The sequence below is a fragment of the Lissotriton vulgaris genome, chromosome 5, assembly GCF_964263255.1.
Source record: "Lissotriton vulgaris chromosome 5, aLisVul1.2, whole genome shotgun sequence".
Taxonomy (NCBI): domain Eukaryota; kingdom Metazoa; phylum Chordata; class Amphibia; order Caudata; family Salamandridae; genus Lissotriton; species Lissotriton vulgaris.
Window position 1 is genome coordinate 1,728,393,735 of NC_141693.1, and position 13,917 is coordinate 1,728,407,651.

Consider the following 13,917-nt stretch of genomic DNA (forward strand, 5'->3'; position numbering starts at 1 on the left):
TTTAGAAAAGAAGAAAACTACACCTATCAGTGGAAAAACAGTCATGCCATGCAGGGAGAGCCCAGCTACAAATGTCCTCGAAGCTTGAAGGAAAATATTCTTCATGATCTTTAGCAAATCCAAAGAAACAGCCCTCGAGGCAAAAACACTTGACGGCATGAGACTATGTATCAGGAGAGACAACGGACTGACGGAGAGCATGAGACAGGACAGGGCATACATTGCAGCACACACCTAAGGATATCTCTTCCTGCGGCTGGCTCTCTCTCCCATACGTTACCTTGACATGTGTCCTTCCTCGATAGGAATGGCTGTACTCAGTACCCCTTATAAATGTCCTTCTTCTGATTGGCTGCATGCATTTACTTAGTTAAACTTCTGGCGAGTTGCTTCATATTTTCCACTTTCTGTCTTTTTATCTCAAATCGTCTTTAGTGTTACTGGTAATTAGCACGTGTATAGCACAATTTATTAAAACAAATTAAATGCATAAATAATAGACACACTGTGCGAGTGATGTCTAATGACATCATTAGAATTAAGTAACACCAAAAAAGGTTGAGATTCAAATTGTAAGTGCTGACATTTGTTTGCGAGTTCTAAGCATATGTAGTCACTGACGTAGCAAGTCACTTAGACAGGGATAACCTCATCAGCCTTCACCTTTCTGTGCACATAGGGAATGGAAACATACATTTGAACAATGGGCATCACCCTAGATGCCCTGGCACGTATCGTTCGCTTGGCTCCCATCTTCTATTGATAGGCTCTCCATTGAGTCCCATTGTTCTGCATTCCACTAAATCCCATTTGATGGACCTTTTCCCGACAGGTCAATCTTCATCGAGCATAGTTCTCTTCTCCGCTCCTTCTGTTTAAAGGGCCATCCAGTGCAGAGAAAAAAAACCTGTCTTCTTTACCCCTTATGCATCTCTAACAATGCCCAACAGCAGGCAGTCTAGAAAGCTAGTTTGTTTGTCAGCTGGAGTTTTAAGATCGATTGTGACATCATTCAGCTCAACCCCCTTAAAGGCAATCTAGAATACCATCCGCTATCAAGGAAGCAGAGAGAATTTAAAGTTCCCTACAGGTGAGCTTATCATTGCGGATAACCACACAAGGTCTTAGCAATGCGATGGGGTTATGAAATAAATAAAAGGGTTATTGGTTTTGAGCCAGAGGTGTGCATAGCGCAATAGATGAGCATGTGCTGCCCAATTAATTCTCATCATTGGTGATCTGGAGGCCACAACTCGGGAAGAATAACAACGGATTAGAGAATTGCTATCAAATTAGCTCATACTAAAATCAGAACTAAGAAATACATTTGTGTACATTCAACATATATCAGGGCTGGAGGTCGAGGAAGGGAAAGATGAAGGGAATAGAATTCCTAAAGAAAATTGCAAATTTTAACTAGAGAGAACACTACAAGATTGGAATTACATTTTTCACTGAATGATAAGTCAATTCATGGGATTAACTCCAGGGAAAACTATGGAATAATAAATATATCATGAAATAAAAATAAAAACACCCCTGGGTAGATTTGGGCAGCGGCATTGTACGAACACCGAGAGAAGTGTAAAGCTAGAAACCATGTAGGGGGTTTGTTGCAAGAATACAGTAGGCTCTGAAGTAGCCAGGCGGTACTGGATGCGAGGTCTTTATCTTCTTTCAGATTATTGTCTCAGTTTTTTCCATGGCATCCCTGGCATAATTCGACCGGCTTCTGTCCATAGTGCAGCGCCAGGAACAAGGGTTACGTAACTGAGCAAAGCACTAAACCCATCAATATCCTACCCCCTCCCTGGTAGTCCTTTTGCAGCCTGCTATGTGGTTGCTTCACAATATGATACGCTATATCTGCTTCCCCTAATGAATATATGATCCTGCTGATCAGATCCCTGATAAATCAATTAGTGCTGCGTTATCGTCTCACACCGTAGCTCTATTTCATGAGTCCTAAGGGCACTGGAGATATCTGTCCTTATCTTAGTCTCAGCGGTGCCAAGGGCATTCACAGCAAACAACCTGGTGATGTACTTACACTGCAGAAAATGTGCCCCAGGGATGCATATGTTTCATTGTCTAGAACAACTGAATGTTGGATGATTGAGTTGTCTTGGAGTACATACTGTTCCAGATGTTTTTTGTGGCCAAACGTATGGATCTGCTGCTTTTAGCAGCTGTGAGTGTTGGGCAGAAAGGGCATCACTTATGTGATCCACAGGAGATAGGAGGCGGAGCTGTGCTCCCTAGCACGCCACTTGGCACCTAGAATGGAGGTGCGTGGAATGTTGCTGCTATAGATGATTTTGTTTATAGTGTGTATGTCTGGGTCAAGATATGGAACATGACACAACAGGCTGACCGTTACTCCAGCCAGGTATTCAGAATAAAGTTTACAATGGGGATTTTCTGACTAGGAGATGGGCAGGGTGACAGGTTCTGCGCTAACAGCGGCACTTTTCTAAGCCACTGTAGGCGGCTGGAGACTGGAAGCATGCCTAGATATTGTGCCTTGGCACAGGGACTAGGCATGTGTCCATAAAGACGATATGTGTGATTTATTGTCAGCGTTTATGAACCACTTGAATGGCATTCACTGGTTGACTTCATGTGGATGCAACAACATCAGTGTTTGCTCTTTTTCTGGACTTGGCAACTTTTGAAATTAAGAGCACCTTCTATGCCAGGCAGTCTGTGTGGGCAGTGCCTACCTTTTCAGTGGCTGCCAGAGATTTGATAAGAAGTAGAATCCAGTCTTCCCGCAGATTACAATTATTGTTGAGAGGAAGGGAACTTCAAACAATACCCTGATTGTATTATCTTTGGATGCTTGTTGCAACTATTAAATGTCCTATTTTCACGGATTATGAGTGCATACACTGCACCGCGTAGAAGCAGCTGGAGCCTGAGTCTCTGGTGGTGCATGATGGAGATAAGGGTTTTCTGTTCCGTGCATCAAAGCTAATCTTTGATGCACTTTGATTTTCAACGGAGAGGTGAGCGTGGCCACTGATTGGTTATTTAGGATCCATTGTGAGCTCATTGGGGATTTTGTTGGTATTACTGAGAGAGTAATGCCGAATTACCATCTGTGGTTGAAGACTTGTTTTTTTGTGTTGATGTTTGGGTTTGTTGTTTCCTTCTCCTCTGAATGCATGGTGAGGAGTAATGTGGTAGATGGTCTGTCTAATGTCTTTAGCAGGTTCAAATGTGTATTCTTGAGGCTAGAGACATTTCTGATTTAACGTTCTGACATCAAAAAATCCATAAAAGTGAAAGTCTGGCTTCAGATGAACAAAGATGTTGCAATGAAAGAGTGGTTGGGGTGGACCCTGGGGGACACCACAAGAGATGCAGATTTTCTTGTGCACACCAAGAGCACAGCTGTGCTTTGTTTCTTATCTCCCCAAACCAATAATAACCCCTTATGGTAACATCCGCTAGGACTGGGCCTCTGCTGGCATGTTGTCCGAGGATTTGTTACTATCTTCTTTTCGGTTTGATATCTGTTTGATTTATTTTGTGTGGTATTACATCATTCTCAAAGCCAAATAATTAAAATCTACTCTGTTCTCACCAGGGTTACTCCACACTTTTTAAAATCCTACCAGGCCCTCATTTTTCTCTGTGATTGTAATGGGCCATCTCTAAACAGAGTAAGGCCTTCCAGCCTTCCCATAACAAGACTCAAACCCCCCCCCCCCCCTTACCCACAAGAAGCCCATGCCCAACCCTTGATGAAGCTCCACCATACTACAGCCTCAACCAAGCCTTGTGTTAATGTTAGTGTTCAGGTCCCAGGCCAACCTAACCTCAAGCAAAGCTCTGGGGCCTTCTCGAACCAGCTGTTTCCCACCCATGCCTCTTAAAGCTTGAGAATGCCTATTATTAACCACCACAAATACTTACTTGAGACTTTATAGTGCTGAGAAGGGACATAACCATGCGCTGCCAGATTGTACCAGGCTTAATGTAAGTAAATAGCTTAAATAATCAAGTTTTGAGGCTTTTCTCAAAGCTCACCCTGATCCCTTTAGTTCAAAGGTCACTTTTCCAGGCCTTAGCTACTCTACTGCGAGGGCCCGGCTACCTGGCCTGTTTTTTAACCAACACTACAGATTCTCATCCTGCAAGGATCTGAGAGGTCTGTAGTGGCACATTTTAGCACTCATAAACCCCAGGAATGTCCTGTTCTTTTCTTGGTGGACTTGAGATAAGGACAAACTATCTTCTAGGAAACTAGCAACGGGCGGCACGGTTTTCTTAATGTCTATATGACCGAGGAGATTAAGCTAGCTGATAAACCAATTAGAGATGTGTGAACTGGAGTGTTGCCCAATCCTCGGTTGTTTACCTCTGAGTCCAAACTGCAGCGCAGATATCTGCGTACAGGTGGGGGAAGCAGCGTCTCGAGCAATAACGCTGATTAGAGGCAGATCACACTGTGCAACCTTCCCATTTTCGAGGTTGCAGTACAAAGGTGAAATACAATTTATCTTTAGTGATTTCCTATATGTCTGTCACCTCCCCTTCCACTGTGACTGTTGCATTACATTTAAGTTATACACTTTTTTCCTCCTTTAGAAAACAGTTTGCGGGATTCTTTTTTTTTTTTTTTTGTGAACGGAGACTGCTAATAAACCTAATGCTGATGTAATAAAAAGCCCAGCACCACAAATGATACTGAATAATAATAATATATTTACAGCGAGATCCTGTGCACACACATGCACTCTGTGAAGGGATGTGTCTGATAATCTTAACAACTGTTTGCGGCAGCTGAGACGTTTACTGCCCACCCATCATGATACATTAGGCAATTACGGAAAGCGAACAAAATGATTTTCATGCAGTAAAAAACACACCTTTCGACAAAAACATGTATCAGTCCTGTGATGTCGTGCCGTGTGACGTAACAGGCACGTCCGGAACATAATGGTCATGTGACCTTCACTTAATAAAAGTATGGGATGCTCAAACGTACGCCAGTTAGGCAACGTAGGTGAATCCCTCCAGTAAGCCATATCCCTGTCTCCTGTGGTTATTTTAGTGTGTCCCTCCTGTTAGGCCCACTTCACTGTCCCCGGAGTGTTGGCGCAGTCATCACGCCCAACACCACAATTGGTGACGAGGGTGGTCGTGCCCTCGCACCCGGCGGTGAGGCGGCCGCGAGCATTTCCCAGCTGCTCGCGGTGCTCGTGCCCTGACGTGTGGCGCCGTGCTGACCCGGCACCTGGTGGCTGATGTGGAGCTCTGGTGTCTCGTGCGAGGACTGTGGAGGTCTGCGCGGCCCGGTGAGGCCAGAAGGTGAGCCCGCCCTAGCACTGCTTCCCGCGGAGCCGCCCGCCGCGTCTGCTGCCTGCCACGGCTGCGCGTGGCCACACAGCTACGCCTCCCCGTGTAGGAGCGCCATCGGAGGACGCTGCCCCGCCCGTTGGCGGAACACGTGTGGCCCAGACTACGTGCCTGGTGAGCCTGCGCCTCTGTTCTGCCCCCGGTGTGTCAGCTGTGCCGGGGGGCCCGACGTGCAAGCGCACACTGCACCACGTGGTGGGGGGAAGTCAAGGCCTTAACACGGGCCTAGTAAACTATAAGAATCAAGGCCTCAACACGGGCCTAGCAGACGGCAAGGCCCTGTACAGGCCTCGCGGGGCACAGCTTGGAGAAGATGGAGAAGACATAAGGCTTCAACGCCAACCTTGTAGGAGACGATGCAGCTCACCATTAGGAGAGCACAAAGGTAGTATAATGGAAGTGCACACCAGCAGAGGTGGTAGACACCCAAGAGAGGGGGCAGAGAAGAAACACCACACACCAAACCAGGGTGCATGCTTCGCCACGCAGAGACCGCTAGGAGCCCAGCGAAGGGCAGAGTGAACACACACACACCACCAGCACAGCGCTGCCGCAACCCAAAAGGACAAGGTGTCCACTACAGAAGCAGTCGCAAGGTCCACAGCACGAACCATGTCACAAATACCGCCCATAGGCCTTTCATAGTCGAAGGGCCACCCTCTTCACTGGCACCCAAGTGGAAAGACTGGGTGGACCGTCTGCAAATATTTTTCGAGGCCACCAAGGTTCACAAGCACCAGAAAAGAGCTATGCTGTTGCACCTAGGGGGCAAAGACATACAGAACATTACTAAAACGCTTGTAGAGGCCTTGCCAAAGAACCACCACACATTACTAAATGCCTTCAACAGACACTTTGAGCCGATAGCCAATCAGGACTATAAGAGGTTCATATTTAGGCAAGCGCGCCAACTCCCCGAAGAGTCGTTGGACACGTACCATGCTAGACTCAAAAACCTAGCATCAACATGCAGGTTTCAAGATGAGACGGAAGAGATAAGGGGGCAAGTCAAAGGAACCCGGATGATTGCAGCTAGAGTAAGGGAGACTGTGGCCAGAAATGTGTCCCATTTCAAAAGATATCCCTCTGAGATCTCTGTGTCATCCCCGGCTCAGCCTGAGGTGGAGGACGGTGCCCTGGCGGTGGCTGGGGACAGTCACGAAGGAGCGGCGGAGCTGGGTACCTTGGAGGAAGGTGGTGACTCTGGCAACTCTAGTCTCCCATGGCAAGATGACGCCTTTTGTGCAGAGCTGGAAGTCTCTCAGGCTTTGTCTGAGGTTGATCGCTGTGAAGTCACCTCTGAAGCAGAAGTTGCTGAGTCTCAGAGTCAAGGCCAGTCCCAGTATCGGCTGCGGAGAAACCCTGAACCATCTTGCCGATTGAAGTTCTATTTCACGTAAGACTGTTCTTAATGTGTTGTTGGCTGAGTAGAAGCGTGGCGGTCCTAACTTGTATGCTGTAACCGTTGCTCCGATGTTGGGGGCCTGAAGCCCATGTTGTTTTGATGTTTGTTGGGGAGGAATGTGATGTCGTGACGTAACAGGCACATCCGTAAAGTAATGGTCATGTGACCTCCAATTAATAAAAGTATGGGATGCGCAAATGTACGCCAGTTAAGCGAAGTAGGCGAATCCCTGCAGTAAGCCACATCTCCTGTCTCCTGTGGTTATTTTAGTGTGCCCCTCCTGTTAGGCCCACTTCACTGTCCCCGGAGTGTTGGCGCAGTCATTGCGCCCAACACCACAAGTCCCAGTGCTTAATTAGTAAAAACAGATAAATAGATACATGAATAAATAAATAAAGTGTCTGGTGTCCAAATAGTGTATAGGAAGGCCGTATCCTTCTCAGTACTGTTGCCACCCTCCCTTTTGAGGCTATAAACCACACAACTGCATATGTGTGCTACTTCTCATTTAGATACGGCTCTCAGTAAGGATAGTCAATATTTTCACTTTCTATTTCCATCTAATGATGCAAGATGTAATGTCTGCTGTAAAGCAGCGCTATCTATAATCTCTCGCTAATTAAATAGCACAAAAGTGACTCGGAAACAGTCACACTATCAGAGGAAATTAGCAAATGTCTTCAAATTTGCCAAGCGTCTAAAAAGGCTCATGATGCGAGTAAAATCAAGCGACCGCTTCCGATATGAACTGTTACAGAATACCGAAAATCTGTTGCATTGGGTAGGTCTCAAAGTGCAAGACATGAACTGTGCCAATGCATAAGAAATTTACTGCAGGAGATTTCCTTTCGTTTTTTTTTTTTTTTTAAGTGCGCTCTATAGTTCTATTTCTATATACCATTTTAAGACAAAAGCCCGAAGCTAGATCAGGCAGGCAGGCAGTTGCTGGAATCAGAGTCGAAGTATCGCCACTAACATGCAGCTGCCAGAATTACAAATTTGTCCAGTAATTCCACAATTCTAAAGGTACCTTATAGTTGTATTTGTAATCTCCCGGTAACTTCCCCCCGAGTTACCACTACCCCAATTATCCTAATCTTTAAAATGGGGGATTGAGTTACCGTATGGTTTTCTAGAACATTCAGTATAAGGCCCTTACAGGTTCAGATGTCCTACTTTACTGTTTGCTAGGGGAGCATCACGGTCAAGCCGGCTGAACCCAAGGAGAAGTGTGAGATTTTCAGTGATAAGAAATTGAGTGACCATCTTGAACTGTCATTGCACTAGTCTGTGTATAGAGACCGGGAAGACATGATGAACTAGAGAAGCGGGCCCTGGTGCCGTTTAGGAGTCCAGAATATACAATTCCAGCATTACCGGCTTCGAGTCACATCTCGCATGTTAAAACTGAGGCGCCCCTTGAGTGTCAGACATTACTTAGTAGGACAAGATGCTTGTTAACAATACGTGAATTTTTCACACTACGGTGAACATTAGTAGCTACTATATTGATTTGGTATTACACTTAACAGTGTATGTAGTGTTTTTAAGCTGTATGTGAGTTGCAGGTCAACTAACTTAATGTTAGCGGCCTGGGCCGTGTCTCCCTACCGGACAGTAGACCATGTGTTTGGTACGGGTTGTCCATAGCCGATCTGTTCTATGTTGTGTTTGTTACCTCAGTAAACCCCAAGTGTTTCCTCTTTTTGGCATTTGTCAAGATACTTTGCGTTACCCCTGTGTTGAACATATATGTTGTAAACTTAAATGTTAACTGAATCTTCTCAACAACTATGGGAGCACTGTACATCTAGAAAATCTACATCTCAATGGCATGGCTCGATGTTGGGTGGATTGGGGATGGTGTTAACCTAAAATCGTGAGGCAGTGTGTCCCCAGTGCTTAATTTGTAGAAAAAGAAGTGCAGGTGCTGAACATTTTGCCAAGGAGGCCACAGCTCACTTCTCCCTCCGGTGAGCCCCACTTTCAACACTCTCACTGCCTCAGTCTCGATCTTCTAACCTTGATCTGTTGTCTGTCCCCTAAGTCTATCCTCTCACCTCTCTAATTGTTTCCTATAATCTTCGTCACACCTGGTGTGTTACCTTATTCCCTGTATTTCTGATTTGCCCTCTAGTCCTTCTAGCCCTACCCTTTTTCCTCTTCACTTTTATCAATGCTCTGCTCTCTCTCCCCCCCGATCTCAGCTCTTTACTATCACTCTTCTAGCACTGATTAGCTTATCTCCGTTTTATCATTTGTCTGCTTTTTTTCCTCTGTCCTGTCTTCTACATCCTTTCATTCTATCTCCTCTCCTCTTAGTGCACTCTTCACATCATGGCTGCTTTCTCTTTGTATCTGATTTGCTCTCCTTTTCTTCTACTTAGCTCCGTCTCATCTCTCTCCTCTCCTTTTGTTTCTTTCTCTTCTTTACTCTTGCTCTCTCTCTCATCTATAACACTGCTGCTGCCTATGATCCCTGCCGTCAGCCTGTACATGTCCCTGCTATTTTGAACTCTGAGTTTTCCTGTTGTCATCCCTAAAGAGGAGAAAGATGGCGTGTTTTACTTTCTTACCTACACCGAGTGCAAAAACAAAATGTACACCAAATAAAAATGCATTTTTTTGCATATATTAATCAGTGCGCTATGACTCGGTTTATTGCGGAACAGACGGCTGCTCGAGTACAGCAGGTGATGTCACTGCTTGTGCTGCCTGTAATTAGTAGGCCCAGGGATGGCGACGGCATCGACATCCACTGCTCAGCTTGCTGTGACCCTGCCTTTTACAGCACAGGCATTGTCCCCAGCCGTAATGCTGCCAATGCTGGTAAGTATGGCTGTGGTGCTTACTGGACTCGCGCACGCTCAGCAATTACCATGCTGCGATGCAGCACACAGATTCTACAGGTCACGCAATGGCGCACAAAAGTAGTGTTGGTCCACAGCCATATTGAGCACGTTGAGGATAGCAGCAATGCAGGGCTGCAGGATATGCTACTCTGTCTACGCAGCAAGTGGAAAAGACTACACATTACTTTTTTTTATTCTTCCTCAAGAACCCTCACTCCCAAGTTCCAAATGTGTTCTCGCAGCTTCCTTGCCTTTACTCCCTCAGGAGCCAGCCTCCAGCTCCAATTATCCAATGGGAGGCTTAGGCTCAGGCAGTGGCAGGGTGCAGCAGACTCAGGGAATAAAATTGGGCTCTAGAGAGAATTTAGAAAAACGAGGAAGGTTTATTACAAAAATCAAAAGTAACAATACAGAAATAGTAAAATGCAGATCCAGCAATAGTTTAATTTAAATGTATAGAGTTGTTGCCATGAAGGCTCTCAGCATGGAATAGGAACAATACAGTATAATGGGCACAAAGTAAAAAAATTAATAAATGTCAAATGCCCAGCACAATTAGTGAACAATCGGGCAGCATCCCCAGGAGATTGCAAACTGTCTCTGGCCCCAAACTTAAGGGTTTATATAATAATTGTTTCTATATGAAATCACTAAAAATGCAAAGTCAGCATGGTGTGAGCAAAGAATTACATGTTCAACAAATCATTTATAGCATTATGAACCGTCATATAACCCTATCACTTTAGCACTAATCTACTACATGAGTATTGATTCGACCCTTCTCACCTAATGTCGTCCGGAGATGTCAACAAACTAGTTATATAAACAACAGTGAACCCTTGAGAATGAATGCAATACTGTGCGCAAGTGGAAGATCCTTGAAAAATTTTATTAATGCTTCTACTAGTAGGCTTTGTTAAGAACAGTGATATTCAGAAATAAACAAATCCACATCTTGTTCTACGCAGTACCAGGCAGAAATATACACAGGGAATAATCATGATAAATATTAATTTTGGACAAGATGACATTGAGGCCTAATTGAGGCCCAGCTATCTTAAGCTAGAGAACACAGTAACCTATCGTAGCAAATTTGTTTGAATTGTAATAGCTCCATGTCAGTTTACACATGTAACTTGTGTAGACTATTAATAAGGCACCTTTTGATTGAAACAAACAAAAATTCGAAATGTTATGGGAAAAGGCCGAGAGCATAGCAGGAACGGACTTCAGTATCAGACAAGGGTCCTGTAGTGTCTAGCCCCAAGAACTCAGGCAGACACAGTGTGGTAAGATCAGGGACCTTCTTTATTTTAGGTACTTCTTCAAATTCCAACAGCTCACTGCCCTTCCTGCCCACTTGGTCTCCCCAGCTCCTCCCTTTCCTCCCGCCCTCGTCCCTCACTTGGGCCGGTCCTAGTGCCTGACCATTTGGGTCACTGGGCACTTTCACTTCACATCGACGTCATTACATCTCCCCCCTCTGTCAATAAAAGAAAACAAAACAATATACACCTCAGCAAACAGCAAATTGTTTTTTTTTTTTTAGAATTCTTCGATAAAGCGAGACGGGTTCGTGATCACACGTCTGGGGCGTGACTGGAGATTGGGACTGTCACGCTCATTCTCATCCGCAGTATCCATCAATGACTGACTGTGAGTTGGCAGTGTCTCTGGGTCTCCTGGTTCCAGTTTCGGTTCGGTCAGTAGCTCTTTGACCTTGGGTCCGCACTTTTTGAAGTACGTCTCATTCTTAGTAAGTCTTTTCCCGTCGGTTTCTGTAGTGATCATGGTTCCTTTTTGTTGTATCACTTTGAGTGGAACTTCATGGTATTGGCAATCAGTCTTTCTGTGCTGCTCTTGTCGTGCCAGCACCCAGTCTCCCTCTTGGATTTGAGGGGTAGTAGCATGACGCCGCTCATCGGCATAGTCCTTCATTCTTTCCTTCTTTATCTTGTCTCTGGATGTGATCTCCTCATGATCAGAGTCGGAATACAGTGCGTGCGCTGCCATATTCATCATTGGTATTCTGGTGCGCACTGGGCGTCCTAGCATGAGAGTGGCAGGACATTTGCCTGTGGTGGAATGAGGCGTATTTCGGTATGCCCGCAATACCTCGTCGAGTGCTGTCTGAAGGCGCCTACCGGTGAGTTCTACTTGCTGGATGGTCTTCTTGATCGTGGCCATGAAGCGTTCGATCATTCCGTTGGCCTGTGGCCATAGCGGTATGATCTTGCGGTGTGTGAAGTTGAGGTGCTGGGCAAAGTCAGCAAAGTCATGGCTGTTGAATGGAGGCCCATTGTCTGACTTCACCACTAGGGGAATGCCCCATGCGGCAAAGACCTCCTCTAGGATCGGTATGACACACAATGCTCTGATGGGGTGGCGGGACATGTAGTCTGCAGGGTTTGCATCTTTTCCTGGCTTGTGGATTATGGTATAGGTGTACTCTTGGAGCCGTAGGACCCATCGCTCTATTCTCGGTGGCATTTTTGCTCGCGGGTTTCCAAATATTGTGATCAAAGCTTGATGGTCAGTTATCAGTGTAAAGTGTTTTCCAAAAATGAAAATGTGGAAGTGGAATTTCTGGATTTACAAATTAAATTCGATCAAGCCTTTTGGCTTAAATGAACGGATCGAATTTGCATGTTATTTGTAACATCACAAACTGTATAACTGCACCACGAGGGTGCACTGTTCTGATCCCAGCTCCATTATGTGGTTTTCTTAATAGGGACGTTTTTTAATATGGACGTTTGTCTTTCAACCTGTGTTATCACGTTAATTTTTGTTATACATCCCTAAGTACAGCCCCACCATGTACTTTATTGTTCCACACACTAATACATGTTTACTAAACAGTCCTCTTTTTATTTTCTCTACTCGCGATCACGTGCTCCTAAACTAACCATTCACGACCGCTTATTAACATCAATACCGCATTTCCGGATTACCAAGCCGGTCTGCGGTCGGCGTTCTTTCGAAACGCTGTGAACTTCGCCATAAGTAAGTCCTCCTATTTCTCGCAGTGCTGGCTCAGCACGCTTTTCATCTCGGGTAACTGGGTTCACTATTAAGCGTATTTAGACACGGTGATCTTTATTGTTTTAACGCTCTGCCAAACTTTTACGCACTATCCATTGATAACTCTATGGTCATGCACTGCACACTTTGTCTTAACGCACTTTGCCTTAACTCACACGGAATCTTTGTTCGTCACTCGGTGAATACTCTGAGTTAAGGGACTATCACTATTACTACTTTCTCTTACTATTTGATAAACAGTCGCCAATATCTGATAGAATTGTTCGTCTTTTCTTGTGTAGGCTCCCCGATGAAGGGCTGGTAGCCCGAAATGCATTGGAGCAAGAATATTAATATGGAAATGTGAATATTAATATGCATTATGGCAGTGGATACATCTTTTGAATTGAAAATTATCAATAACTTGAAAAATTAGAAATAAACTCAGTTGAAAATACCGAATTTCAGTGAATCTTTTGGAGGATTACACCCATTTGAGTGCCTAAGGGATGTTATCAAAGGTCCTTTGATCACACTTTACCCACGATTGTTCCAATATCGCCCTGGGTGTTGGGCGACACCTTAGAGCACCTATTACCTCAAACAAACAACAGGAGAACTATATTAACAGCAGTGCACGGGTTTCCTTATACATAATTCTGTAGTCAGGTATATATCTGGAGCAGTAGCTGGCCATGCCTAGGAACGATCGTACATCGCCTACGTCCTCCGGGCTTGGTGTATCGTTTAGCGCTGCTACTTTTTCTGGGTCTGGTTTCATGCCACTTCCAGAGAATAATTGTCCGAAAAATTTTAGCGTTGGTTTATGAAGTTCGCACTTATCTTTGTTGAGTGTCAAGTTCGCGTCTATCAGTGCTTGACAGACTTGATCCAGTGCTTTGTTGTGTTCCTCAGTCATTGCTCCATAGACAAGGACGTCATTGCTGTAGTTTAATACCTGTGGGATGTGGTGTATTGTTCTCCTGATGGCCTCTTGGAATATCTCAGCTGCTGATGACACCCCGAAGCTTAGTCTTTTATATCTGAATAGTCCAAGGTGTGTCGAGAATGTTGTGATGTATCTCGACCTTTCGTGCAGTTCTAGTTGGTGGTATCCTTTGTTGAGGTCCAGTTTTGAAAAGATCTTGGCTCCATTGAGGGAAGTGATCATGTCACTGATGTGAGGGCCAGGATGTCTCTCTCTCTCTATTGCCGTGTTGGGCGCCCTCATGTCTACACACAGACGGACTCGGTCAGTTTCTCCTTTCT

The 13,917-nt window shown here is 45.1% G+C and overlaps 1 protein-coding gene across 1 annotated transcript in view; it reads left to right on the top strand.

Annotated features, from left to right (window-relative positions):
- The window catches only part of LOC147717052 (all-trans-retinol 13,14-reductase-like), a 210,609-nt gene that overhangs the window by 67,626 nt on the left and 129,066 nt on the right, over window positions 1-13,917 (top strand). The gene's annotated exons all lie outside the window — the stretch shown is intronic.